Source organism: Panthera pardus, unplaced genomic scaffold (genome assembly GCF_024362965.1).
Source record: "Panthera pardus isolate Hobbes unplaced genomic scaffold, ASM2436296v1 HiC_scaffold_1, whole genome shotgun sequence".
Taxonomy (NCBI): Eukaryota; Metazoa; Chordata; class Mammalia; order Carnivora; family Felidae; genus Panthera; species Panthera pardus.
Window position 1 is genome coordinate 64,185,751 of NW_026526654.1, and position 12,736 is coordinate 64,198,486.

Consider the following 12,736-nt stretch of genomic DNA (forward strand, 5'->3'; position numbering starts at 1 on the left):
GGAATTAATCAGTTCATCTGGAAAGGCAATTGGGGTATATACAACTTGGAAACACAGACTTCAGAAACGCAGATGTTCTACTGAATCCTCACTTGCATACTCTCAGCTAAATTCAACCTCTGAGCTTTAAAAAGATTTTCTAAACTGTTAAGGACAAAAATAAATAAATAAAAATAAATGACATTATACATTCACATCTGGCTCTGTCACCAGTTAGGGCATGCTATCACAAACATTAAACATCTGGGCAGGGGAACAGGATCTATTTGGGAGCCCTTGGCTACCATGACAACTGAAGTGCATGGTCTCTCAAACCGTTCAGTCTCTGCTCATCTACTTTTGACATGACTGCAGTCGCCTAGAGTAGGCACCATTGTAAAACACCAGTCAACATGGTAAGTACTATTTATGCGCAGAAGGTAAGCTCCTAGGGGATGCGTCTCCTGCTTCTTCACGACTTTAATACTAGGGATAAGACAAATCCCTTCTATTTGCGCAATGCGGTTAAAATAATTCGGATTTTATGGCTTTTATGCATGGAAGTCTTCTATTTCTGCATTAAGATATCGCTCCTAGTGAAAAAGTCTTAATGAAAATGGTGAAAATTTGCCACCACCCTTCTTTCTCCTATGAAGAAGGAAGACTTCCTTCTGGATGTTCAAAATTTTATCGGCATTTTAAATGGCATAGAATATGGACAATAATAATTATAGCTTCCATGTATTAATGCTTCCTGTACATTGAATGTATAATGCACCTTGGACACAGCATTTTTCATTTATTCTTCAACACTACCTGTAAACTGGGGGCGCGTGGGTGGCTCAGTCAGTTAAGCATCCGGCTCTTGTTTTCGGCCTCATGGGTTTGTGAGTTCAAGCCCTGCAGCGGACTCCAAGCTGACCACAAAGCTTGCTTGGAATTCTCTCTCTCCCTCTTTCCCTCCCTCTCTCCCTGTCCTTTCCCCGCTTGCTTGGCTGGCTCTCACATGTTCACACGCACACTCTCTCTCTCTCTCTCTCAAAATAAATAAACTTAAAAAAAATATCTGTCAAACTTAGTGTTATTATTTAGACTTCACAGTTTTGGAAACCAGACTATAGAGAAAGGTACAACATTCAGTCAACAAATATTTACAGAGTATTATGTGGCAGGCTCTGTGTTATGCACTAGGAATATAATGGTATGAAGGCTTAGATCATATCCCTACCTTCAGGGGGCTTATCATCCATGGGCAAGACTTGGCCTTACCCAAAGGAAAACAAATAGCTAGGGAGGGACACAGGCAGAAACAGAATCTGAGTCTGACCTCGAAACAAAGCACAAAACCTCGGGTCTGACGGACTTCTGTACCAGGAGCGTTGGGAGTCCTCTTTGACTCACCTCTTCCCGTCACACGATACATCCCATCAGCCAGCAAATCATGTTGTTACTAGCACATAGTTAACTCCAGGATGTGACCGCATCTAACCACCCTGGTCTAAACCACAGCCATCCCTCACCTGGGCTATTACACGAGCTCCCAAAGAATCTTCCAGTGTCTGGCCCTTATTCCATTTATTCTCGAGACAGCAGCTGCCTGGGTCTTGCTACACTGTGTAGTCACACCGCGTCACCTTTCGAGTCGAGACCCACTCGGGTCTCACGGGGCGTCAGAGAAAGAGCAAATCCTCACGGTGCGCCGTGGGCCTGACTCAGGGGTGGGTCCCGATCACTTCATCTCCTGCCCCCTCACTAGCCCTGCTCACTCTTGTCCGGACGCATGGGCCTCAGTGCTTCCCCTTCCAACGTGGCCGGTTGCCTTCTCACTTCATGACCTCATTTCCCTCTGCCTGGAACCCGCTTTCCTCGGTATTCACACGTTTGCTCCCTCACTTCCTCTGGCCCCGACCCAAGTGCTCCGATCTCCGCAAGGCTCCGTCTGATCACCATATTTATGATCGCAGCCCTCCCCTAACATTCCCTATTGTCCCTTCCCTGCTTTATTATCCTCTGAAGTACATATCACATCTGGCACGTTACATAGTCTATTTATTTATTCTGTACATTGGCTACCTCTCCCAGCTCTTCCTAGCTCCAGAGAGTCTCAAATTAGACACTGATAATTAGGCCATCCTTCCTCCTGGGAGCCAAATGACTAGCATAGCACTCTCCTCTTAAAAATACATGCCCCCCCCCAAAAAAAAAAAACTTCATGAAGCAGAGTTTTGTCTATTTTGCTCAGTGCTTTCTCCACACGACCTGTAGTGCTCGGCACGTTGCAGGAGCTAAAAATTTGTTGAAGGAATTAATATTTTACTGTATCTCCTATACTCAAGCAGACTGAAAGAGCACCAAAACCCCAAAACACTATTTTCAGAACTGCTAAAAACACATTTGTGGGTGAAAAAAGCCTGGCCGTGTCCCTGAGCCTGCTTCACCCACTCCACCCGCACGGTTCATGAGCAGAAGATACAGGCATTGCCAGGGAACCTTCATCTCTGGAAAGACTTCCAACGGACAAAAGGCAAACGGTAAATTGCAAAAAAGCATGATGCAGCTGTTTTTCATTTTTATTGTAACTTGTTCAAACAAGTTGTTAAGCTGCAGGTGACATGGAGTGCTATGTATAAAATTGTAGGAAAAGGCGTGAGCCCCTTTAAAATACACTATTTAGAATGTGAAACTGTTTTGTTTGTTTGTTTAGGGTTCTAAGAGTAGTTCAATAGGAATTGGGATAGAAACCCCAAGCTGACAAGGAGCTATAGAAGAAAAATGCTTTTCTCTCTCTTACACCAAGGATAGCTCTGCGGTAAGTAAAAAACACTGCTATTAGAAAGGGAACACTGTGCTAACCCACTTAAAAGTGTTAGTAGGATCTTAGCTAGGTTTAAGTGTAAATACTCGAGTGTTGGTGAGCTTACTGAATGCCAGGGAGGCGGGCAGATTTCTGTTGTGACTATGGGACAGTTTGTAACAAGGATAATAAAGTCAAGGTACTGGACCATCTGTGCAAAGTTCCCCTCTTATAAAAAAAAAAAAAAACACCTCTTTTTCCTTATCTTGGAGTTATCAATATATTCTAAATAACTAATCTGTAACTATATATAACTTATTAGTAAAATGTTCTTTATGATCTTCCTTACCAATATTGCTGGCAATAAGTTAATATATCCTCTGGTCACAGAGGGGACTAATGTGTGTATAGCGCTTTAAAATCCCTCAAACCCACCAAACATACTCTTTCATATGATCTGACCAATAATTCTGTAGGGAAGATCATAACTTTGTGCTTGCCACCAGCGAGAGCAAATGTGGTCACTGACATCCTAGTTCACCGACTCAAAAACCTACGGCTCTTGGGGCACCCGCAGGGCTCGGTTGGTTAAGCGTCTGACTCAGCTCAGTCACAATCTCACAGTTCATGAGTTTGAGCCCCACATTGGGCTCTCTCCTGTCAGTCCAGAGCTTGCTTCAAATCCTCTGTCCCTCTCTCTCTCTGCCTCTCCCCCACTCATTCTCTCTCTCTCCGCCCCCCATAATAAACAAACAAACAAACAAACACACAAACACACAAACAAAAAACCCTACTGCTCTTTCTACCATGTGATGTAGATTCTCATGAAGGATAATCTGGTCTCTTCAAGGATGCATGTTAGGCTTGGGTAGAAATTCAGGTAGAGGCGTCTTATAAAAGATCTGCAGTCCTCATCCCTAACTTTGATCTGGCTAAATCCCACCTTGAGCTTAGGGTACTGCATGGGTTTAAGGCCAGCAGCTTCTAAGTCACTGAGCTGAGAACCTTGTAGGCAAAGGCAAGACTAGGAGAGCCTCTGCCTGGCACCTCTGATGCAGAAAGGTAGAGAATAACTCCTTCGTGCGACCCCACCATTACAATATCTTCCTCTGTTCAATGTTCCTGAAAAACTTCATAGAAACATATCCTTTTCATTACCAAAGACACTTCTATAACTGAGTCCTTAATTCAGTACATGAAAACATCATCTTATTTTGAGGGTTGAGAACGGGTAGGAGTATGGTTAGAAAGATATACCATTTCTGGTTGAGTACCCTGATAATAGGAATACTGGATTTTAAATAATGCAATTTTTTTTCCTACAAAACTTAAATTATTTCTATTCTATTCAGTGTCACAAATATTTTACCTTCTATGTGAAAAACATTGTGCTAGGTGTCGAAGGATAGAAAGATGAAAAAGAGATTATTTCTTACCTCCAGGAATCATCAGTCTAATGAAAAGAATCGAAATCTTTCTAGAATACATTTTACTTGTATCTACCTTCTTTAAAAGGGCATACAGAACATTTCTTTGGTGACTTAGGGTCACCATTATGAACATCAGCTATTGTCCTGGGCCACATGACAGGCACAGTGGTAGTTAGAAAACAATGAGGCATAGAAACTAAGGGCTACTGATCACAGAAGTTAACCAAGAACTTGCCTTCTGCCTTCTTGAATTGGGTAGATGTACAGATGGATGGATGGACAGAACAACAGACACATAGACAGAAATACCGCTGATGTCAATTGACTTTCTTATCTTTTCCTGTTTTTCCCATCTATGTATGAACTAAAGTCCTGCTGTTATGGCAAATGTGCTTTGGGCAAGTATAAAACTGCCTTTAGCAGCCACTGAGGCACAGGTGGCCTACAACCGAGCATCCGCAGAGTCTTCAAAACTGGCTCATTATTTCTTCTTGTCGGGCCTCTTCTCTGTCCCTACTGTCGGTTCCCCACCTCCCTTTATCCCTGGAATTTCCACAAGGTTTGCAACCACCCCTACTAATCTGTGCCCGGTACTCGGCTATGCAACACTCTCGGTTCTTCTCAACCTACAACGGGCACTGCGTGCCCAGCAGAGTGCTGTCACAGAGCGGGCACTCAGGAAATGCAAGCACCTAGTTCCCATTCACGGGCCAGTCTTTGATCTTTCGCTGTGCCCAGTCTCTTTGTCTTTCATATGATCAGGTTGATACGTACAGATACTGCTCCTCTTAGGGCTCAGCAAAGCACGTGGTCACAATCCCTCGCTGTGTATTTGTGCACATCTGTGAACAAAGTTTTCTTTTTTTCTTTAACCCTTGAGTAAGACACTCACGATGCTTGCAATAACTCATTTGTGGCTGAACACTCTGACAGCCTAAAAGTGTCTTATTATTTTCATAAATTTCCTCCACCCAGTGGTTCTAATTTAATAAAAGAGTCACTTCTGCGTTATTTATATTTTTATAAATAGTTTGCATTTCCATTATAATGAATACACACTGGGTTTTAGTTATGTTAGTGTGGCTGTGCAATTCACTTTCTAGAAGCAGCATCACCACCCTTCCAATGCTGCTGCTTCTCATCTAATGATGACAAACCTCTAGAGGACATGAAAGCCTAAGGTTCACATCTAAAAGGCAAAGCAGGGGCGCCTGGGTGGCTTGGTTGGTTGGGCGTCCGGCTTCGGCTCAGGTCATGATCTCATGGTCCGTGACGTGAGTTCGAGCCCCGCGTCGGGCTCTGTGCTGACAGCTCAGAGCCTGGAGCCTGCTTCAGATTCTGTGTCTCCCTCTCTCTCTGGCCCTCCCCCATTCATGCTCTGTCTCTCTCTGTCTCAAAAATAAATAAACGTTAAAAAAAAAAAATTAAAAAAAAAAAGGCAAAGCAATCACAAAGCATGATTATTTCCACCCGTATAACTCTATATTTGCATCTGAAAAGAAAAAAAAAAAGCTCTTATTTATAACATAAACCACATCATGGAATCCTTTTATTTTCATCTCTTTGCAGGCTCTCATTAAAGCTAACACACATAATAGCATTAAAAAGTGATAGCTATTGCATTATTATGGATTAATGTAAGGTGCATTGACACAAATACTAAAAATGACCATTACAAACACAGAAAAACATTACTCCATCATACTCTTAGGGACTTCATTTCTGTAAGATTTTTTCCTATCTCCTGTTCATCCAGGGTAGAGCCAGAAAAATTAGAGTCTCTGGCTCAAACATATCTTTACTAATAGGATTGTTTTCTCAGGAATTAACTTTCTATGACGCCCCTAGTTTTGAAATTTTACACCCTCTGATAAGTATATGAAAATCCCAGCATTTCACTTTGACCCACTTCAAATTTACATGGCAGAGCTCCAAATGCTGAGAACTGCATAGTGCCCATTCTTAGCACATGATATCAACCATCTGCCCTGGCCATCAGGACAGAGTCCAGATATTTCTCCCATGTGATATTATAAAGGCAATGTGCTCTTGACATTTATGTAATTTTTTTGGGGTGAAATTTGCAGGTGATAAATGGATTCTAGCTTTCTCAAACTGGGACCTACCTCACATGCATGTGAGTACTTTTCTTGTGCTGTAGATCAACTGTATGTGTGTGTGGGGGGGGGGTGGGTGTGTGTGTGTGGTGAGCAATTTAACAGAGACTGAATCATGTGAGTGCCCCCAGAAAAGCTAAAGATTCAGTAACGATTCAAACTGTTATTTTTTAAGTTTTTACCAAACATTTATTAAGTGGAACTGGAGGAAAGTTATTTTGTATTAACAAAAGTGTGTATCTATTTATGGTGAGTTAACAGAGTTATTAGTTCATGTACGTGAATGAACATATCACTTTCACATGCTTCAACCTCTTTCATTTCACAACTATTTGGTATCTCATTACTGGACAGAATTAGTTACTTATACTCCCCTGGGAAGTGATAACTTACACAGATACAGTTACAAAGTTAAAAAATGGATTTCAAAGTTCTTTTGTTTGTTTACTTTCACATTGTCTTTTTTTTTTTTTTTTTTGGTCAAAACATTTTCCAGTTTTCTGTGGTCCTTTTTTCTGTTTAGTTTTCTTTTATGATTTACCAAACAAAACTCTCAGAAATAGAGATTCAAAATAAATGTACAGTATTGTGACTGTAATTAATAATATTGTAATATATATTTGGAAGTAGCTAAGAGAGTATTTCTTAAAAGTTTTCACCACAAGAAAAAAAGTTTGTAACGTGTATGGTAATGGATGATAACCAGACTTATTATGGTAATTGTTTTCCAATATATATATATATACACATATCGAATCACTAAGTTGTATTCCTGAAACTCATGTAATGTTGTATGTCAATCATATGTCAATAAAATAAATAAATTTAAAAAAAGAAACCACTCATTTCCAGTAAACGGACCTATAAAAACTACTACTCGGTGTAAGAATTTCAAGTATGAACTGCCAAATTCAAGCGATTCTAAATCAGGGTAGTGGTGTGGCTTGCCGTAACACTATGCAAAATATTCAATAGAGAAATTCCTCAGTGCCAAGAATTTTTTGTTATTGTTAGGAAAATATTCATCAGGGATAGCTCAACAATGACAACAATTCTTATTGGTATCTCGTGCCCACCCCTGTGAGGGAGCTGGAACAAATGTCGTATTATCAATCGCCTAAGTGTTACATGTGGAAACCTGAGTTAGCAGGTGCCATATTTGCCATTGATCCTAAGGATACTCCACTGGCATACGGTGGTGCCCGGGGAAGCTGCCATTCCTTAACCCAGCTCTGTCCACCCAGACATGCACGTGCATCCACCAATCCATCAGCGAGGCATCAAGAATTACCACACTTAAGAAGAGTAGTCCTTCAGTCTAAGTGTTTAAATGCACGATGCTAAACGTACACTGAAGGATTTGAAGCAAGGAACTTGCAACTATGACTCGGTCACACATCTGGTTCAGCCCTGTCCGGATGTCGGAATGCATCAGTCATTTTGGATTTATTCATAATGAAAGAAATCAAGTCACAACCCATGTGGTCTCAAAGGTCTACTTAGATGATGATGAAGACCTATGATACTCCCTGAAGTATGGCAGCCTTTCCAAGCTTATTAAGAATATACGTTTCTGACATTTTAAATATCTTAAGTCAGTGATTTTAGCCCCTTGGGCAAAACAGTGTTGCAGCATGTAATTCAGGTTATTTCCACAGAGCCAGTTCAATCTCAAATCATCATTTCTAATGCATGCTTAGCAATGCTACTTGTGTGAAGTCACTTTGCACAGCAGGGCCAGCAACCACACAATGTGACTTCACCAATTTCTTTGTACAGTGCACAAAACAAGTAAACCTCTCAGCAGTTGGGAGCTTTGGCCAGAGGCCTGGGCTTGCCCCTGGGGGGTACCTCGTTCTTCTTCATGAATTCCAGCACAGTCATCTTGCTTCTCAGCCTCACGCACTGGCCTCGTAAACAGATTCCCTAAATGATCCCCAAGATTCTGATGTCACATTCGGAGGGGACGCTTGCTTTTCTTTTTTGCCAATTCTGCCATTTTTTAAGTCATTCCTATCCAGTCAATCACTGTCAAGAGCCATCAATGAATGTTAATGCTCGTTATTAAAGAATTCTTGGTAACTTGTTTCATAGGGAGAGTTGGCCAAGGGTGACCATGGGAAGGCAAGACAAACAAAACCCATTTCAACCACTCCAAGTTGATTTCTGTGAAACACAGAGAATCGACTGATGTCCCATGCAGGCTCATTTTGAGTAAAGTGGCGTGTATTACAGCCAGAAGGGCAAATGAAGTAACTCTCACAGTGAGCAAACCAGTTAACAGTAGCAGAAAATGTTAGTGGTGCCTGGGTGGCTCAGTTGGTTGAGCATCCGACATCAGCTCAGGTCATGATCTCGTGGTTCAAAAGTTCAAGCCCCGCATGAGGTTCTGTGCTGAGAGCTCAGAGCCTGCAGCCTGCTTCAGATTCTGTGTCTCCCTTTCTGCCCCTTCCCTGCTCTCTCTCTCCCCCACTCTCTTTCTCTCAAAAATAAATAAACATTAATTTAAAAAAAAAAAAAGCAGTAGTAGAAAATGTTAGAAGTGAAAATACAGATGTAACCCAATGGATTACCCTCATACTCTTGTAAGTTACTAGTATGAGAGTATTATATTTAAGGCATATTGCCCCACACCTGTTAGGAGGGCCATTATAAAACCAAACAAACAGAAGATAGTGAGTGTTACTATAAATGATTGTAAAATGGTGCATCTTCTGAAAAAAACATGATGGAGGTTCCTCAGAAGATTAAAAATACAACTACCATTTGAGACCAAACAATTCCATTTCTCGGTATGCATCCAGAACAACTGAAATCAGGATCTCAGAGAGACATCTGCACACCCGTATTCACAGCAGCATTACTCACAATGGCCAAAAGGTAAAAACAACTATACTTCTAGCCACAGATGAATGAACAGAGAAAATGTGGTGGATCCATTCAAGGGAATGTTACCAAGCCATAAAAAAGGAAATCCTGAATCACGCTACGACATGGATAAAACCCGAGGACATAATGCTGAGTGAAATGAACCACTCACAGAGAGACAAATACTCCATGATTCCACTTATATGAGGTATCGGCAGTAGTCCAACTCGAAGAAACTTTTGGTGTTTTATATATATACAACCAATATATATATATACATAAACAATAGTCAAAAATACATGGATCGGCTCTCTCCTAGGGATGCACAAATATCAAAAGCAGGAGCAACAGGGCACCTTATGCTTTTCTTAGTTTACCCTGAGGGTAACAAGCCCTATCTCTATGATCACTGGAGTAGTGTTCGCCAGAAAGCAGCCTGTTCAGAGCCCTATGCCCCCGTACTGCCCCACCGAGCATTTGCACTTAGCTTCACAGCACAGCGAGTGCAATGTCAAAATCACTACGGAAAGACTCTTTACCTTGGTGCGAGGAACCTGGGAAACACTGGACACGGTCAGCTCCTGAGGACAGTTCCCAGAAGAGGCCACAGGTCACAGGTGGGGCGGGCTGCCGGCTGGAACGGCTGTCGCTACCCACAGCATGCCCTAAACCCTGAAACGGAAGAAACCACGTGCGTGTGACCAGGGTGGAACAATTCTGAGTCGTCTCTTTTTGTAGGTTCTTAAATTCCTGCAGGAACATCACACTTACTGCTTCACCCGTGCTTCTGAAGGCAGGCTGGAAATGGAAGCTGTCTGCCTGTCTCATGTACTCATAAACACTTCCTCAAAGCAGTGTGGTTTCTTCCTCGGCACCTGTGCTCACTTTCTGGCTCTTACTCCTCCACTCGCTCACTGTCCTCGGTTGTGTCACTTGCTTCAAGCAATCCAGGTCCTACATTTAGATTCATGGCTACGTATCCATCAGCTGTACCTAAGAACCACTAGACTGGCACATTCCCCTGCACCTTATATGTGGAGGGCAGCTTCTGAGGAGGGGATGCTGGGGACAGGATAGCAGGTGTGGAGCCTCGCTCTGCATTTGCCAAGTATGGTCTGCAGAACAGCAATGGAGCCATCAATGGAGCGTGCTAAACAAGCAGGTTGCTAGACTCTACTCCAGAACTACTGAATCAGAGCCTGCATTTAACAAGATCCCTGCATGAACTGAATGTCGAATGGACGTTACAGTTTGAGAAGCTCTGGTGTAAAATCTGAATATATCTGGAGCCAGATTTTAGAATTCAGGGAGGGGGTATCGTTTCCAAAAGTGCAAGGCTACTTCTAGAATAAGGAAATAAATACTATTAATCAAATATTTATTTGTGGGATGCATTACTTACTTTCTTTGAAATAAGAGGAATAAATAAATCCAATTATTTTACGGATAGGGCCTTAAAGCATCATCAATAAGTTTAATAACCTTCCACAATGAGACTTAAATACATACTCTTTTTCTTTGTATTTTAATGAATCTTTTCATAAGGCATAGTTAAATCGTATTAGTAACAAATAGACGTGTTATCATAATTTAATAATACTGAGAAATAATTCCCCCCAAAAGGGAAACAGGGCATAAACAGGTGAATTTTATATGAAGTCAAAGGAATCTAAGTGCTAGAACCCTCCATTTCCACATGCCCTTACAGGGACCAGCAACTAACATGCTATTAAAGTCTTTGTTCTTTTTCTTAAAGGCAGACTCAAAAACTGTATAACTTTGAACCTCCATAAAACCCGGAACCATCCCTGGCCTAATTAATTATGAAAACCATTTTTAACTTTGGAATATACCACTTTTTAGTTTCTTTCAATATACTGGAAAACACCTCAAATTATATCACAATCATATAGTCTACAAATGAAAATAACTATTGAAAGAGGACCTGGAAATAATTCTGCTCATAGGTAAGAGAAGTTCTTTGTAATAAAAAGATTCATATCTTTCAAAGTTATCATGTAACACCATTAAACTAAACAAATACATGGTTTATTCATATTTCTCTTCCGCTCTTCTTTTTCTCCCAAATTAACTAAAAAACCTGAATATTGCTGGGGGAAGGGGAATAACTAAAAGAAATACACAAAAATACTTTCTGGGCATTTTTGTTTACTTCCGCTTTATTATTTTCTTCAAGTATTACAAAGTCATATCTACCTGTGCTTGCTTGCGTGTTTTAGCAAATACAAAAGGTAAAACAAAAAAGTTTTAAAAAATACACAGAAAAAATGAGATAAATTCTGCTAACACTTTAGTGTCTCCAACTATTTAGATATAGATATTTCTAATGTGATTTTGAGTGTGTATATTTGTGTGTATTTGTGTTTACATGAGTTGAAGAGTTCTGAAAATTGCTATTTCATCCACCAAACTCCTCATATAGTTTTCCAGAGAAAGAAAAACAGCCTTGCCTTTTATATTTGGCTACAATGTATTTCTTATGTATCATTATCAGTTAAATGATCTCTCAATGTTGGGAACTTTGTTTCTGATGTTTCATTTTTATAAATAAAGCTATTGTGGAAATGGCTATAGATGTTTCCTCTTACATTTTTCTCATTCCATCCTTAGGATAAATACCTTTAACAGAAATTGTTAAATACTATTTTGAAACATATTACCAGTTTGCTTTCTGAAAAGTTTTATCATTTACAGCAACATCAAAAGACTTCATTAAGAAAAAAAGTTCTCTCTCTCTCGCTCTCTCAAAAATAAACTTTAAAAAATAAAGCAAAATATGCATACAGAATAGTGTACAACTTAATGAGCTATCACAAAGCAAACACACCCTTGTAGTCCCAACCAAGGTATGGAATATTAGCGGCATGAAAGCCGCCTCATGTCCCTGCCAGTCATTACTCTACCCTTTCTCTTGAAAAGAAACCACCATCCTGACATTTAACACCATGAATTGGTTTTGTAAATTGCTTCTTTAGCTCAATATTAGATGCACAAAATTTATCCATGCTGCTCATTTTATCTACAGTTCACTCACTTTTGTTGGTGGGTAATAATTATGCAAATATACCACATTTTGCCATTCTCTTGTTGAGACGCACTATATCATTTAATGTAGTTTACATATTTGGGCGCTGCTGTTTTGGTCATACAAAAAAGTAAATTTTTAAGTAAACTTACATGTATTTAACATATATATTAACCCATCAATCTTTTTCTTTTGTTATTACATTATTGGTGCTCTCCTTTAAAAATCTTTTCCTTGGGGTGCCTGGGTGGCTCAGTCAGTTGAGCCTCCGACTTCGGCTCAGGTCATGATTTTGTGGTGCATGGGTTCGAGCCCCATGCTGGGCTCTGTGCTGACAGCTCAGAGCCTGGATCCTGCTTCAAGTTCTGTGTCTCCCTCTTTCTCTCTGCCCCTCATCCACTCATGCTCTCTCTCTCTCTCAAGAATGAATAAACATTAAAAAAATTTTTTTAAACTTTTCCTACCACAGGATTATGAAATGTTTACCTACATTTTCCTCTAA

The 12,736-nt window shown here is 40.5% G+C and overlaps 1 protein-coding gene across 11 annotated transcripts in view; it reads right to left on the reverse strand.

Moving 5' to 3' along the window:
* ENOX1 (ecto-NOX disulfide-thiol exchanger 1) overlaps positions 1 to 12,736 on the reverse strand; it is a 572,287-nt gene that overhangs the window by 399,293 nt on the left and 160,258 nt on the right. For all 11 annotated transcript variants that reach the window (XM_053899210.1, XM_019447475.2, XM_019447469.2 and 8 more), the window contains one exon: positions 9,728 to 9,860. The gene's annotated coding sequence lies outside the window, so the exon portion shown is untranslated. The remainder of the gene's footprint in view (positions 1 to 9,727; positions 9,861 to 12,736) is intronic.